The sequence below is a fragment of the Colobus angolensis genome, unplaced genomic scaffold, assembly GCF_000951035.1.
Source record: "Colobus angolensis palliatus isolate OR3802 unplaced genomic scaffold, Cang.pa_1.0 Scaffold240, whole genome shotgun sequence".
NCBI classification, from domain to species: Eukaryota; Metazoa; Chordata; class Mammalia; order Primates; family Cercopithecidae; genus Colobus; species Colobus angolensis.
This window is the reverse complement of record NW_012115600.1, coordinates 172,512-186,576: the sequence shown is the minus strand read 5'-3', so window position 1 is coordinate 186,576 and position 14,065 is coordinate 172,512. Positions and strand designations below refer to the sequence as shown.

The following is a 14,065-nucleotide window of genomic DNA, read 5'->3' as shown; positions in this document are numbered from 1 at the left end:
ATCCTGCAGTCAAGAGTCTCAACAAGCAATTACCACTCCAATGCTTTCAAATCCAACCTCTTTAGGTATCAAAAAGACCCTTGGCTTTGTCACTGGTACTGACAGGCATTTTGTTCTGCCCTGAAAACATGGATGATATCTAAGTTTTCGTCAACTTGATTATAATACACTTTTCTTCATCAGGGAATAAATCTGGGCCACACATTAATACAATACCAAATTCCAGAACTCACAGATACCCATCTAATGCAAAAATTAAGCGGCCCTGGCAACTAAAGAATAACACACCAGGCACTGTGATGCCAGTGGCTACGTGCTCCACAGTAAAGGTTTGGAGCGCAGGCTCTAGAGATAGCCAGGAGCATGAACCCCAGCTCTGCCCCTCTTACCAGCTGAATTTTAGTCAAGTTGCTTAACTCTCTTGGCCTTAGTTTTCTCTTATGTAAAATGGGAATAATATTAGTGCTTATTTCATGAGGTAGTTGTATGAATAAGCTACCACATGTAAATGAGTCAATACACATAAAGGACAGTTCCTGTAACATTGTTAACAGTCACTAAATGTTAGGTGTTATTACCTTTGGAAAAGGAAGCATAAAAATACACCTATCCAAGTATTTGCTTTTTGTCATTCTGCTTCATCGCTTTCAAGTTACTTATGTATCTTCTATATATATGTCAAATTTTTTTTAAAAGAATTTTTTTAAAAAGAAAGGAATTTACAGACAACTACATTGCTCATTTCATACAGCTGGTCTGGAATGAGACTCAGCTAGGAAAGACAGAAAGTGGGGAGAGTCCGACTTCTCATAACAAGAGTGCTGGGCTATAATCAGAGATTTCATACAAAACCTTAAACTCATTAAAAATTAGAAGATGCAAAGGACTTTGAAATCACCTGGCCCAATTCCCACATTTCATAGATGAGGAAACCATAGCCTTGAAATGTAAAGTGTTTTAAGATCCTCCAGTTCATTAATGACAGAAATGAGACTCTTCCTGTTACCCATGGCTTAGATATATATTCTAAGTGGAACGCAAATAAGACGACATTTTGGAAAAGGGAAGAAGAATGAGTGAGTTTGGGAGGTTAACAATAATAGCTAACATTTATCAAGCATTTATTATATCTCAGGTATTGTGTCAAGCACTTTACATTGGGGACCTTAAATAATTTTTGCAAAGCCAGTGAGATAGTCACTATTATTAACCCCACTTTCAACTGAGGAAGTGGAGGCCTAGAGAGATTAAATGACCTGCTCCAAATCACAAAGCCCGTGAGTGGTAGAGTCAGTCAGTGAACTCACGCTGTCCGACTCTAGAGCCGAAACTTTGACCACTGAGTGATACTGCCCAAACTTTAAAATGTAAAAAGCGGTGAAGTTCTTAACCTTAGACTCTTTCTCCTACTTTTTTGATAACTTCTCTGTTCAGAGGCATTACAAGGATACCCTGTAAATGTAGTGGTTTTTAAATAAGAACAAATAATGGGGATGTAGAGCCTACTTATTCTGTGTATGTGAGACACTGCACACACATACCGCAACTCTCCCTGCCACTTCCTACTTGTTCAAGTTAGCTATTATTGTTAACCTCCCAAACTCATTCTTCTTCCCTTTTCCAAAATGTCGTCTTCTTTGCATTCCAATTAGAATGCATATCTAAGCCATAGGTAACAGGAAGAGTCTCATTTCTCTGTTCAAGGCCGTGTACCTTGGTAACAGGGCAGCGAAGGATGTGGGAGTCCATGTGGCCCCAGTGTGGCCCCAAGGCTGTGTCCTAGCCCTATCAGCGAACAAAATGTGCTTGTCAATCCAGCAGATTGTCACTGAGCTCAGCCAAATGCCCTTAACTGAGGCTTGGCACTACACAGAGAAGAAATTCAGCATAATCCCTGCTCTCAAGGAGCTTATGGCACAGCTGGGAAGAAGAGACCACTTTCATCTTAAATCCTTCTTTTCTCACACTTTTGTAGTTAAGTACCAGAGCACTGAAGAGACTACAGACCCCCAACTTCCAGCAACACTGTCCTATCCCACTACTCAGATCACTCAGCCTTCAGTACCCTCTGTGTACATTTCACAGATCAACTCCTTTCTCGTCTCCTCCTAGTGTTACAAGCTTTTTCTTTTGTCTTTGAAGAAGTGGGAAGTATTTTCATCTCTCTATTTCCCTCCATCACCAGGGAGTATGACAAGAGGGTTAACTTAAGGAGCTAACAAAAAAATGCAAAAGAGGATGACTTCTCTATTGCTGCTAATGTTGGGAAAGAGCCTATGGGATTCCATAGTATTTGCTCAAAAATGTTCAAAGGAATATATGAAAATTTCATCCTCAACATTTTACTGCCCAGGAAGAAAAGAAAAAAACACCCCCAGAACTCTAGGGGCCAATTATTCTGCTGTCTTGGACTTTGACCTTAGCAAGTCTCCCTCTGGTTTTAACCTGACTACAACTGAGGAGAGGTGACAGCAGAGTACCAACTGAATGAGCAGCTTGTGTCTAGGGTGGTCAAATTTAATGACTGCCAGGCCTTCAGAGCAACATTCAAAAGTAACAGTACCACACCAAACTTATAGGCAAAATGAGTAAGAGCAAGTTTCACTGTTATTTAATTTAAATGTATTGGTTCCCACTATGTTCATGACATCATACTAGGAGGTAAGTATGCAAAACAGTGGCAAGCCTTTGAAAAACCAACCAATATCAGAGTGTAGTAATACAACTAGAGAAACAGAAGACAGAGTGAGCAGAGCACATGAGAAGCAGTAAAGGGGGAAAGATGGGAGGGCTTACTGTCTGCCGTCAGTAGAGACGGAAGTATCTGAGTGTGAATTTGTAGATGGGAAGACTACTATTAGAGTCTTCGATAATACTAAACTAGTTTGAAGAGTGGCTCTTGACTCTCTCCTTTGCTTCTGCTCTTCCCTGGTCAGTTAGAGCCTAAAATTTGAAAAACAATTTTTAATAAGGAGCTATAAAGAGTTGGGTTCTAAATCTGACTTTAGCTTTGTAAACTTGAGTTACTTAACCTTTCAAAACCTGTTTTCTCAAGTGTAAAATGAAGTTAACATGTATATGGGAGCTCATAATGCTACTCTCACTTTTATATTTGCAAATTTTCTTAATAATTTTTAGAAAAGGCAGTAATAATACCTATTGCTTAGTTGTTGTGAGGGTTACATGAAACAATACCGTAAAATACCTGGTACACTGCCTGGTATTTTGAATGTGTTCAATAAATGGTAACTATTATCAACATGATGTGAAACATTATATAATGTTAAGATATGAATTACTATATTTTAATATTATGAAAATTTAAAAGTTCACAAGAACTTTAAAAAATTTTTTGGAATGGAGGAAAGAGGAGAACCAAGTACTATGACCCAGTGAATCAATGACTGCAGACTTAGAAGTACAATAAGGACAACCTTTCCAAATAGAGTCTGACAGGCTCTCACTCTTTCACCCACCTTCATTCTCCCCTCACTACTTTATTCGTCCATTCAGCAAATATGTTCTGACTGAACTGTAGGCAGGACACAGTGCTAAGAGGTGAGAGTGAGAAAGAGATGAAGGCGGACAAAAGGGGATTTAGGGAACAATATAATAGGATGAGCTTTAAGCGGGAGGTATCCAGGAACCATCTGAAGTCACATGCAAAATGTTTAGAATATGTGGGTGTGTAAAACTTCTCCAGGATCTTCCAGAGGGATTCTAAACAGAATTATTATTTTTTAATGTTAAGGTCTAATAAACCGAAAGAAGCATACAGATTTTTTGTAAGGAAAAACATGTAACACTCCTGAAAAATCACCAAAGTAGCTTTGAGCAAATGAAAAGACAGACCATGCATGATCTTGGATTGGAGAGTCAATATTGTAAAGATGTTATAAAATGTAACACAATCCTAATAAAAATACCATCAAGTCATCTCCTCTTGAAACCAAATTGATATATTAAGTTCATATGCCAGAATAAACAAGCAAAAACAACCAGGAAAACCCTGAAAAAGAGCAATATGAAACTCCAGGCTGGAGTGCAGTGGCCGGATCTCAGCTCACTGCAAGCTCCGCCTCCCGGGTTCATGCCATTCTCCTGCCTCAGCCTCCCGAGTAGCTGGGACTATAGGCGCCCGCCACCTCGCCCGGCTAGTTTTTTGTATTTTTTAGTAGAGACGGGGTTTCACCGTGTTAGCCAGGATGGGCTCAATCTCCTGACCTCGTGATCTGCCCGTCTCGGCCTCCCAAAGTGCTGGGATTACAGGCTTGAGCCACCGCGCCCGGCCGAAAAAAGTTTTTAATAAGTACTGTTGAGACAACTGACTGGCCATTGAGATAAAGATAAAATCAGATCCTTCCTCAAACCAAATACTAAGATAAATTTCAAATGGATCAGACTCTTAAATGTTTTTTAAAAAGTGGAACCATAAGCCATACATGTATTAGAAGAAAATAGAGAGTCTTAAATGTTTTTTGAAAAGTGAAACCATAAGCTATACATGTACTAATAGAAAATATAACTGGATTCTCCATAAATTGAGAGTGGTGCGAATTTCCTAACTATGACTGCAAATCCAAAGCAATACATGGTAAGACTGATAAACACGACTATATAAAGATACAAAACTTGGATAGCAATAAAACAATATATACAAAGTCAAGCATATGACAACTGGAAAAATATATTTGCAATTTGTATCACAGACATGATATATCCTTTATCTCATAAAAAGAAAAAACAAATTTAAGCTACACTGAAATATTATTTCTTACCTGACAGATTGGCAAAACCCCAAAACTTTAACAGCCTACTTTGTTAGCAAGACAGGAGAAACAGAGAAGAAGGGCTTAGGTATGAAATAAAAACTTCTTGGTAAAAAGGAACTTAATTTTTAATAGCAATCCTTAAAGTTTAAAACAAATGACGGCCTGGCGCAGTGGCTCACACTTGTAATCCCAGCACTTTGGGGGGCCGAGGCAGGTGGATTGCTTAAGGCCAGGAGTTCAAGACCAGCCTGGGCAACATGAAGAAACCCCATCTCTACCAAAAAATATAAAAATTAGCCAGTTTCCTAACCCAGTCTCAAAATAAATTAATTTTTAAAAAAGTATTCAAGAAAAAGAGCCTGTTTATGAAGCTGGTGATACAACTACACAGAAGATAATTACATCAAGTGACTTTAAGACAATATCTGACTGCACATCTCAAATAGCATATATTCTAAGGACAAATGGAGTAACAGAAAACCCAAACAGCTTTCAGTAATATAAAGGTCAGTGTAGATAATGGCATTGCTACTGGCCTGGTTGATGCCACCACCAGGGAAATTCAGGGAGAAGGAGCAGACTTGAAGCCTTGGAATGTGACCCACTGGCCCCAGAAAGGATGAAGTCCTGTGGCCGCTGAGAGATTTCAACTTGTACTCAATACAAGGTGAGTTGTGGGAGGAGGGGCTGCTCAGAGATGAGGCTTGAGATACAGGCACAGCCAGAGTTGGAGGGTAGCACTTGCTGGGCCATCCTAAGGGCAGGCAGGCCATCCAAGAGTTTTAAAGCAAGGGAATCACATATTCTGATCTGTGCTTTATAAAGACCACTGGTAACAGTGTACCAAACAGATTGGAAAGCAGCGAAGCTGAAAGCTGCTGACCAACTAGAAGGCTGTTTCATAATCCAGGACAAGAGATTACAGCAGCTTTAACCAAAGGAAGAGAAAGGGTAGAAGAAATCAACAGTCTTGTAGCCTAACTAAATATGTGCTGAGAGAGAAGATCATGGCACCATTCCCAGGTTTCTGCCTTTGGCAACTCTGTGGTGCCTTCCACTGACCCTAAGAACCAGGAAGAAGTACCAGGTGGAAGAAAGATGGCAAACTCACTGCTGCCAATGCCCTGAAGACCATCTTCCGGAGCTAATGGGGACAAGGAGCAAAAGGAGTCAAGAAAGCAAACTCAGGAAGACTCAGTGGTCAGGCCCCAGTCCTAGAAAGCTGAGAAACAGGATGAACTAGCAGGTTAGATTACCTCTTACAGTATTTTCCCAAAATAAGAAATAGAATCACCTATTGTTCACCTTTAACACTAAAAATAACCCCACTATAGCTAACACTAACTAACGAATATTAACCAACAAATATCAATATTTGGAGCCTCAAAAGCTATTATTTACAGTTATAATCCTTTGTTTCTAATTTCCTCATCCTTCCTGGCCCCTTTCTTTCATAAAGCATCCTCTATTGTTTGGTCCTGTTCCAGAACCACGCTAGTGCCTGCAGCAGAGGTCACTCATGCAAACGCCTCCAGGGGTCAGTTAGACAGACAATCTCTAATGTTTAAATGGAAGTAACTACTTTTTAAACACTCTATGAGCCAAACTCTGGCCTATAGGAGTTTTCTATTGAGGTACCAGTTTTACAGAATAACCTAAGGTAAAGATATTTTCTTGTTTTTGTTTCCCTTTGGGTACTAATAAAACCAGAAATTACATTTATGAATTGACTTTTTCAAAGGTCCCAGTATTATTTAAGTTCTCAGATAGGTTTTGTCTCAATATAGAAGCTCTTTCTTTTCACAGATATAAAGGGAGGGGACTCTTCTGGACAAATGCAGGGAAACAGCCTATCTTTCTTTACTCCTCTGCTTCCTCAAGTCTATCCCCTCCCCTCTTCTTCTTTCCTTTAAAAAAAAAAAGGGGGGGGTCTCAACTGGAATGCAGTGGTCTGCTCATAGCTCACTGCAGCCTCAACTCCTGGGCTCGCATAAGTGATCCTCCTGCCTCAGCCTCCCAAAGTGCTGGGATTACAGGTGTGAGCCACTGTGCCCAGCCTTCTTTCCCTTTTAACCCAACTTTCCTGAGTCTGAGGAACTGACTCCACCTGTAACCAGCCGATGCCTATAAACAAAGTAGTGGAATTCCACCACCTCTTCCTTTCCTCTATCAGTAGAAACGTTATGATATCTGCTAACGAGGTTGCCTAGACAATAGGTCCACATCTCACTGGTCTCACGTAAATTAACAACCATCTCTAAGGCATTTATGAAGCAGTTCATTGGGTAGATACCTACATTACACAAACATTCAACTATGCTTGACCACTTTAGACAGAAAACAAAGACTGATAAGACTTAAACTCTGAGGTTAAGGTTACAGAGCAGTGAAACAGCACCTGGTTTCAGGGGAGATTCTCATCATGCCTTCAGTTAGATGGTGTTAACATGTGATTTAAATGGCTCTGTACCTTTTAAAGGGTCAAGGGCCTTTCTGAGATCAGATTAAAGTAACTGGCTCTCTCCCCAGAAAAAAATGACATTCACACAAATTTGCAGGCAACTTCAAAGGATTCATGGGTCTCTTCAAATTCAACCATTTACCCTGAAATTAACAATCTCTGACTTACATGGATCAGTATAATACATTTATGTGAGGAAATGAAATACGTGGCATCATAATTTTGAGGATTTGGAGTTAAATAACAACATTAGGGAAATGTAAGGAAAGCTGGCTTTCTTTCCTTATCCTTCTCTCTCTTGAGGGCTGCCAGAGTCTCAAAACTGTATGCTCTCTGCAAATGAAATACTGCACTCTCTGCAAGACTTACAGAAAGTGACAATCTCATCTCTGAATTTCAATGCCCTTAGTATTTAATTATTTCCTCTATGTGGTTAGTAGCTTGTTTTCTCCACATTATCCAGATGATGGCTTTGGAAGGCAGACTATTGGAGATCCAGAAAACCACATATCCCAATTTAATTTCCTTGTGAAAATCAAAGAGCTCACTCTGCTGAAGAGTTGAAAGAGGCTGAGGGGTCACTGCCTTCCCCCAAGGTGCTGGTTCAGGCAGTACTCCAGAAGGGTAATGTAAATACTCAGTATGAGGCAACAGGGCATACCAATTTGTTTTTCAATCTATTTTATTTCAGTTCAAAACATCATTGCGGACAGATAGTCCAAGAAAACAAGCCACACCTGGGTTATACTCAGTCTTCCTCAATCTCCAAAAGCAGGTGAGTATTGCCAAAGTGTGGCTCATTTTCCTAGACTGCCTGTCTGCAATGATGCTTTGAACTGAAATAAAATAGATTGAAAAACAAATTGGTATGCCCTGGCTCTTCTTGCAGTTTCATATTATCCTTCAAAGCTAGTGTTAGCACCTGCTCTTTATTGGAACCCAACAGATGCAAATCACAGAGTAAAACTGTAATACTTTAGATGCAAAGGTCCCACCCAAACCTAAAACAGCAATTTAATTCAGGCGTGCTGTTTAACACTGTACTAACATGCCACTCTCTGTCCAGTTCTTTGCTACGTTTGCAGGGCTGGATTGTGTCTTCTGATGACATGTGCAATATGGTTACCGGGGAGAGTTTAGAGTGACACTTGCCATGCTGTTCTTCTTACATAGTTCCCTTGATTTATTATTGCTTCTGATTTCTTACGTTTATGAACCCAAACATTATCCTATTTTTCACTTATTCAAAAAGCCTGCCATTTGCTTCAAAGCATGCCATACTGTTTTAGGGTATGTGACATTATTTTGAAAACTTTTGGAGGAAACTTGAAATCATTTGCAAACAAATTTTTAAATTGCCACCAACTAAAAGAAGTCTAACATTTGTTTAGAATGCCTTAAGAGAATAAATACACCTTTGATGGAGGAACACAAGTAGTTTCCAACTTAAAACACTAAAATGCTGAAAAGTGTTCTGCATAGACAGCTGTACAATTTGGCTTTAAAAAAATTAGATGCCATTTGGAGAAGTTCTTCTCCAAGCAGAAACACTAAGAAAAAACAAGATCTGCTCCCCTCTTTCCGGAGATAAAAAGTAGTGGGCTTCTATTTTTAAATGGATCCCCCATTCTTAATTTTGTCTGTAATGTATTTCTGGATTTTTGTTATTAGCACTTTATAAAGTTTCCATTTGGAGCTAAATTTAGTTATTCAGCAATATGTGTAACAACAACAAAAAGAAAATACCATAGCTATGAATACAGTCTCTCTTATTTAATCTGCACAACCCTTTGAGGAGGCACCATCATTCACATTTGCCAGATGAGGTAACTAATCTGTAACTTGCCCTTGGGCATGCAGTTCTCTCTGTAGTAGCTGGGTTCAGGGCCACGGACTGAGCACAGCAGTGAACCACAGCACAGTGACTCCCTTTGAGTTCTCCAACATCTCAAGTTGTTACCCACCTTAGTCTCCGAACCTGCTGAAAAGTTCTTCCTCCCAGCTTCGTCTCTCCCTTTCCCCTTCTTGCCAGCCTAGTTCCTTGTCACTCAACAAGTTTCAGCTTAAACTACCTTTCTTAACACAGGTTTTCCCCGACCACCCAGAGAAAAAGTGAGTCTCCCAGTTTAGTGTCTCTCTCGGCGCTGTTTTATTTCCTTTAGAGCGTTGCCATAATTTGGAATAACTTTGTTATTTCTTTCCTGTCTTGACACTAGGCTTTAGCTTCCAGAACAGAGCCCCAGGTCCATCTTGCTCACTCTGGTAATCACAGGACCTAGACAGTGGTGCTTGGTACACGGAGACACTAAAATATTTGTTTGAGGTTGGGCGCGGTAGCTCACGCCTATAATCCCAGCACTTTGGGAGGCCAAGGCGGGCAGATCATTTGAGGTTAAGAGTTCAAGACCAACATGGTGAAACCCCATCTCTACTAAAAATACAAAAAAAATTAGCTGGGCGTGGTGGCATATGCCTGTAGTCCCAGCTATTCAGGATGTTGAGGCAGGAGAATCACTTGAACCTGGGAAGCAGAGGTTGCAGTGAGCCGAGATTGCGCCACTGCACTCCAGACTGGGCAACAGAGTGAGACTCCATCTCAAAAAAATAAAGAAAAGAAAAACTTGTTCAATGAATGACCTGGATTTGTTTACTTAGTATTTACCTGCAAACACCAGGTTATGGGTACTGGCTAGCAGCTGAGGATACAACAGGTAAGGTGTGGTCCCCGCCCTTAAGGACCTCCTAAACTACTAGGAAAGACAATAAACAGATGAAACAATACAGGGTGGCGAGTGTGATCAGATTAGCTTCAGCTCCCAGCTGAATGCATTAGCTATGTAACCTCGAACATCTCTTCTCCGTGAGTTTGTTTCCTCTATGTGTAAAATGGTAATACTAGTACTACTTATGTCATAGTATTAGTGTGAGGATTAAATGATAGTCCATATAAATAAAGCACTTAGCACAGTACCTGGCACAAAATAATCACTCAATAAATAGCAACTACTAATTTTACTATGATGATGCTATTACAGCTGTATTTGAAATTATATTTGTCTACTTGTATACCACTTGTCCAAGCCCCATACAGAATTTAAATTCCATGGAAGGGCAGAAATCGTGTTTGTCTTGTTCACCACTGTATTTACAGGAATTCGAAACGTCTCTGGTACACAGTAAGTGTTCAACAAACACTAACTGATTAATGAATGCATGCGTACATGCATGCGGTGTTCTGAAACTGTTTGTTAAATCACTGATGAATAGCCAAGTTTGGGGACTACTGACATAGAAGAAAAGTGTTTATATTAGAAAGGAGGGGCAGAAGTTTGATGATTTAGCTAAGTAGAAAAAAAAAATGCACTTTGAGATTGTAATTAAATCTCCATTAACCATACAAAGATCTGGGTACAATTCCAGGGAAGAGCCAACAATTCCAGGTAGAAAAGACATGAAAGAATAAAATCCAAACAGTTTGACCAGTGCCATCAGGCAGGGGGCTCCCAGGGACGGGCTCAATTTGGCAGCCCTATAACTTAGTACACCTATAAATATCTTAACCACTCAGAACCAACTTCTTCCTCTTTTGTAAAATGGAAATACCATACTTACTTATAAAGCGAGGTCATAAAGTACAACAACACTTGTATGAATATAAATAAAGCACCTGGTTCATTGTAGCACTAGCTGCATGGTATCACTGCTATTCAAAGCAGGAGAAATTCTGAATACTAAGACCAGAAGGGAAGCCAGAGTGTTTGTCAACTAAAGCGCTCTCGGTGCATCTCGAAGTTTTAACTCGTTTCCCACTCCAGGAGAAGGGACGAGAGGAATAGCTGGATGACAACACTGATCCAATCTACTTGTGTTTGGGGCAGGCGTCAGCAGACGTTTGCTGTAAAGGACCAGAAAGAAATAGTTTTGGCTTTGTGAGCCAGCCGATTAAAGCCAAGCAACGGCTGCGCAACTACTCAAATCTGCCCTCTTGGCAGGAAAGCAGCCATAGACAATACATCAACAATGAACATGGTCGTGTTCCAATAAAACTTCATTTATGGACTTGATTTCATAGAACTTTTTCAAATTACATCAAATATTCTTCCCCCCAACCATTTGAAAATGTAAACAAAGACCGAGAGGGGAAGAGAGAAGAGCGGGATGGATGAGGCCCAAGGCCGTAGTCCGCTGACGCCCGGCGAAGGGACCCGAAGGGAGGGGGAGTGAGACTGCGACAAGAGGCCTCTGGACGTGCCGAGAGGGAGGTGCGGGGCGACAACAGGCCCCAGGCGGTGTCAGGCCCGGCCTGGCGCCCTGAGTGGGTCCCCGCGGTCTCTCTCCTCTGCATTCTACAGCAGACCCTGCGCTAGGGATGCAGGCCGCCCCGGTGGGGACACGTCCGGGGTGTAGGTGAGGCTGCTGTGACTCGGCAGAGTCCCGCGGGTTCGCCACGCGGAAGGGTCTGTGTACACCCCTCACTTAGGACGCAACCGGGCCTCCGCTGCAAAAAGGGTCTCCACGCGGAGTCCCAGCCCCGTTTCTATGGTTACCTGTTCAGCACCGATTCAAACTGCCGTTCTTTATTGACAGCGCCATAGAGGACACGAACACTCCTGCCCGAAGGGAACAATAAAGCTTTCGCCATTCAACAGCGCCGGAGACGCCAGAAGGCGGCCATCTTGAGGCCGGCGCGCAATGGGTATCAGAGGGGAGGGGGCAGCCCGACCTGCCCCACGCGCCGCGGTCACGTGCTGGGGGCGGGGTATACGTCACGCGCTCGCTCTCCACCAATGCTAGGACCGCGGGGCCGGCCGGTTGCTAGGCTCTTCTCTGACCTCTAATGTTGGCCACGCCCTCCTTCCCTCCCCACACTTCCTGAGGAAAGTTGTTTTTTTTTTTTTGAGACGGGAGTTTCGTTCTTGTTTCCCAGGCGAGTGTAATGGCGCGATCTCGCCTCACTGCAGCCTCCGCCTTCCAGGTTCAAGCGATTCTCCTGCCTTAGCCTCCCCAGTAGCTGGGATTACAGGCGCGCGCCACCACGCCCGGCTAATTTTTTTTCTCTGCTATTTTTAGTAGAGACCGGATGTCACCATGTTGGCCAGGCTGGTCTTGAACTCCTGAGCTCAGATGATCCAACTGCCTAGGCCTCCCAAAATGTTGGGATTACAGGCGTGAGCCACCGTGCCCGGCTCTAGGGAAAGTTGTAATGGAGCTCCGCAGTCTCTCGCTTGGGCAGCACTAGGGTTAGGATTTTGTTTCCAAGAATGGCAAGGAAGTGAACACAAAAGGCTTCGTTTTTCCAAAACAACACATTCACGTGCGAGATGGAGAGGCAACCTGAGCCGCGTCCCCAGCGTCCCACTCTTTGTGGGAGATGCTTGGCGCCGGTGGGGTGCGGTGGGCTGAAGGTGCCTGGAGGCATCTTGATCCTGCCTCTCGCACCTCCCAATTTTGGGATTTAGGGGCTTGGGGATTTAGCCCTAGCTTTTCTTTTGCTCATTTTCCTTCTCACACACTATGCGTTCCTCGTTGAAGCGTCCCCTTGCCACCTTCCTTACACAAACATTTAAATCAGATCTAGCAGTATCATACTGAGTCACCTCCGCGCTGGCCCACTGAACACAGTCACCCTGCCACTGACATGCAGCCACTTTTTCTATCCCTGCCAGTTACGCACCCAAATACAGCCGTCTTAGTGCAATGTCTAGCTTCCTCTGTGGTTATAGCTGTTCCATTCGCAATGTCAATATTCAGTCGTTCCGAGAGCTGTCTCTGGCAGACTGACTCACCCCATCACCGTTTTACATCATAAATTCAATCTACTGGGCAGAACTGTCACTTGCATAGTTGCTGTCTCCCGGTCGATCATATTTACTGTCACTGTCTGACATGCAGCTACTGTCAATGACCATAAACTTCAAACGGTTCTGTTCAAAATAGCACTGTGTTTGCCCAGCTGTTGCCCTTTCTGTTGTTTTCACTGTCATTGTCATGCAGCCACTTTCTCTGCCACACAGTCAAGCCAGTATTTAACAGGCCCCTTCAGGGTACACAGTTGTCCTCATACCCTTGTGTCCAATTAGTCACTTTCACTATTATACTCATGTCACTGTTACATTCAGGGTCGGATTTACTGTAGCTGATATTCAGTCACTTTTGTAGTCACTGGAACCACACCTACAGCTGTTGTGTCTCCTAAGCCCTCATTTCCACCAGCCTCACATTCTCTTTTAGTGGGAACGTAGGATTGCTAGATTTAGCAAACAAACACCTAGAAGGGTGCTTGGCACATAGTAGGTACTCTAGAAATATTTATCGAGTTAATGGGATTACAGGTGTGAGCTGTGGGCCTGGTGGCTCATGCCTCTAATCCCAGCATTTCGGGAGGCCAAGGTGGGCGAATCACCTGAGGTCAGGAGTTCCAGACAAGCCTGGTCAACATGGCGAAACCCCGTTTCTACTGAAAATAGAAAAATTACCTGGGCATGGTGGCAGGTGCCTATAATCCCAGTTACTTAGGATACTGAGGCAGGAGAATCGCTTGAACCCGGGAGGCAGAGGTTGGAGTGAGCTGAGATCACGCCACTGCACTCCAGCCTGGGGAACAACAGCAAGACTTCGTCTCAAAAAAAAAGAGAACTATTTATCGAATTAATGGATTTTAAAACACAGTATCATTGCCAGTGTGCTGTATGTCAATGCAGATGCCTTGAAACTCAGGAGTCTCAAAAGGAATAAGTTTTCAGGCACCATCTGTCCCTCCTGTTCCACTTAACAAGACTTCAAATACTATGGGGACTAAACGGAGAGAGCAAAGGAAAAGTGGCCACCAAGT

General features: G+C 42.5%; 1 protein-coding gene across 1 annotated transcript in view; it reads right to left on the bottom strand.

Annotated features, from left to right (window-relative positions):
* The window catches only part of ZBTB40 (zinc finger and BTB domain containing 40), a 75,443-nt gene extending 63,509 nt beyond the window's left edge, over positions 1–11,934 (bottom strand). The window contains exons 1-2 of the mRNA XM_011945531.1: positions 11,781–11,934; positions 10,846–11,128 (exon numbers count right to left, since the gene is read on the bottom strand). The gene's annotated coding sequence lies outside the window, so the exon portion shown is untranslated. The remainder of the gene's footprint in view (positions 1–10,845; positions 11,129–11,780) is intronic.
* Between the last annotated feature and the right edge of the window lie 2,131 nt (positions 11,935–14,065).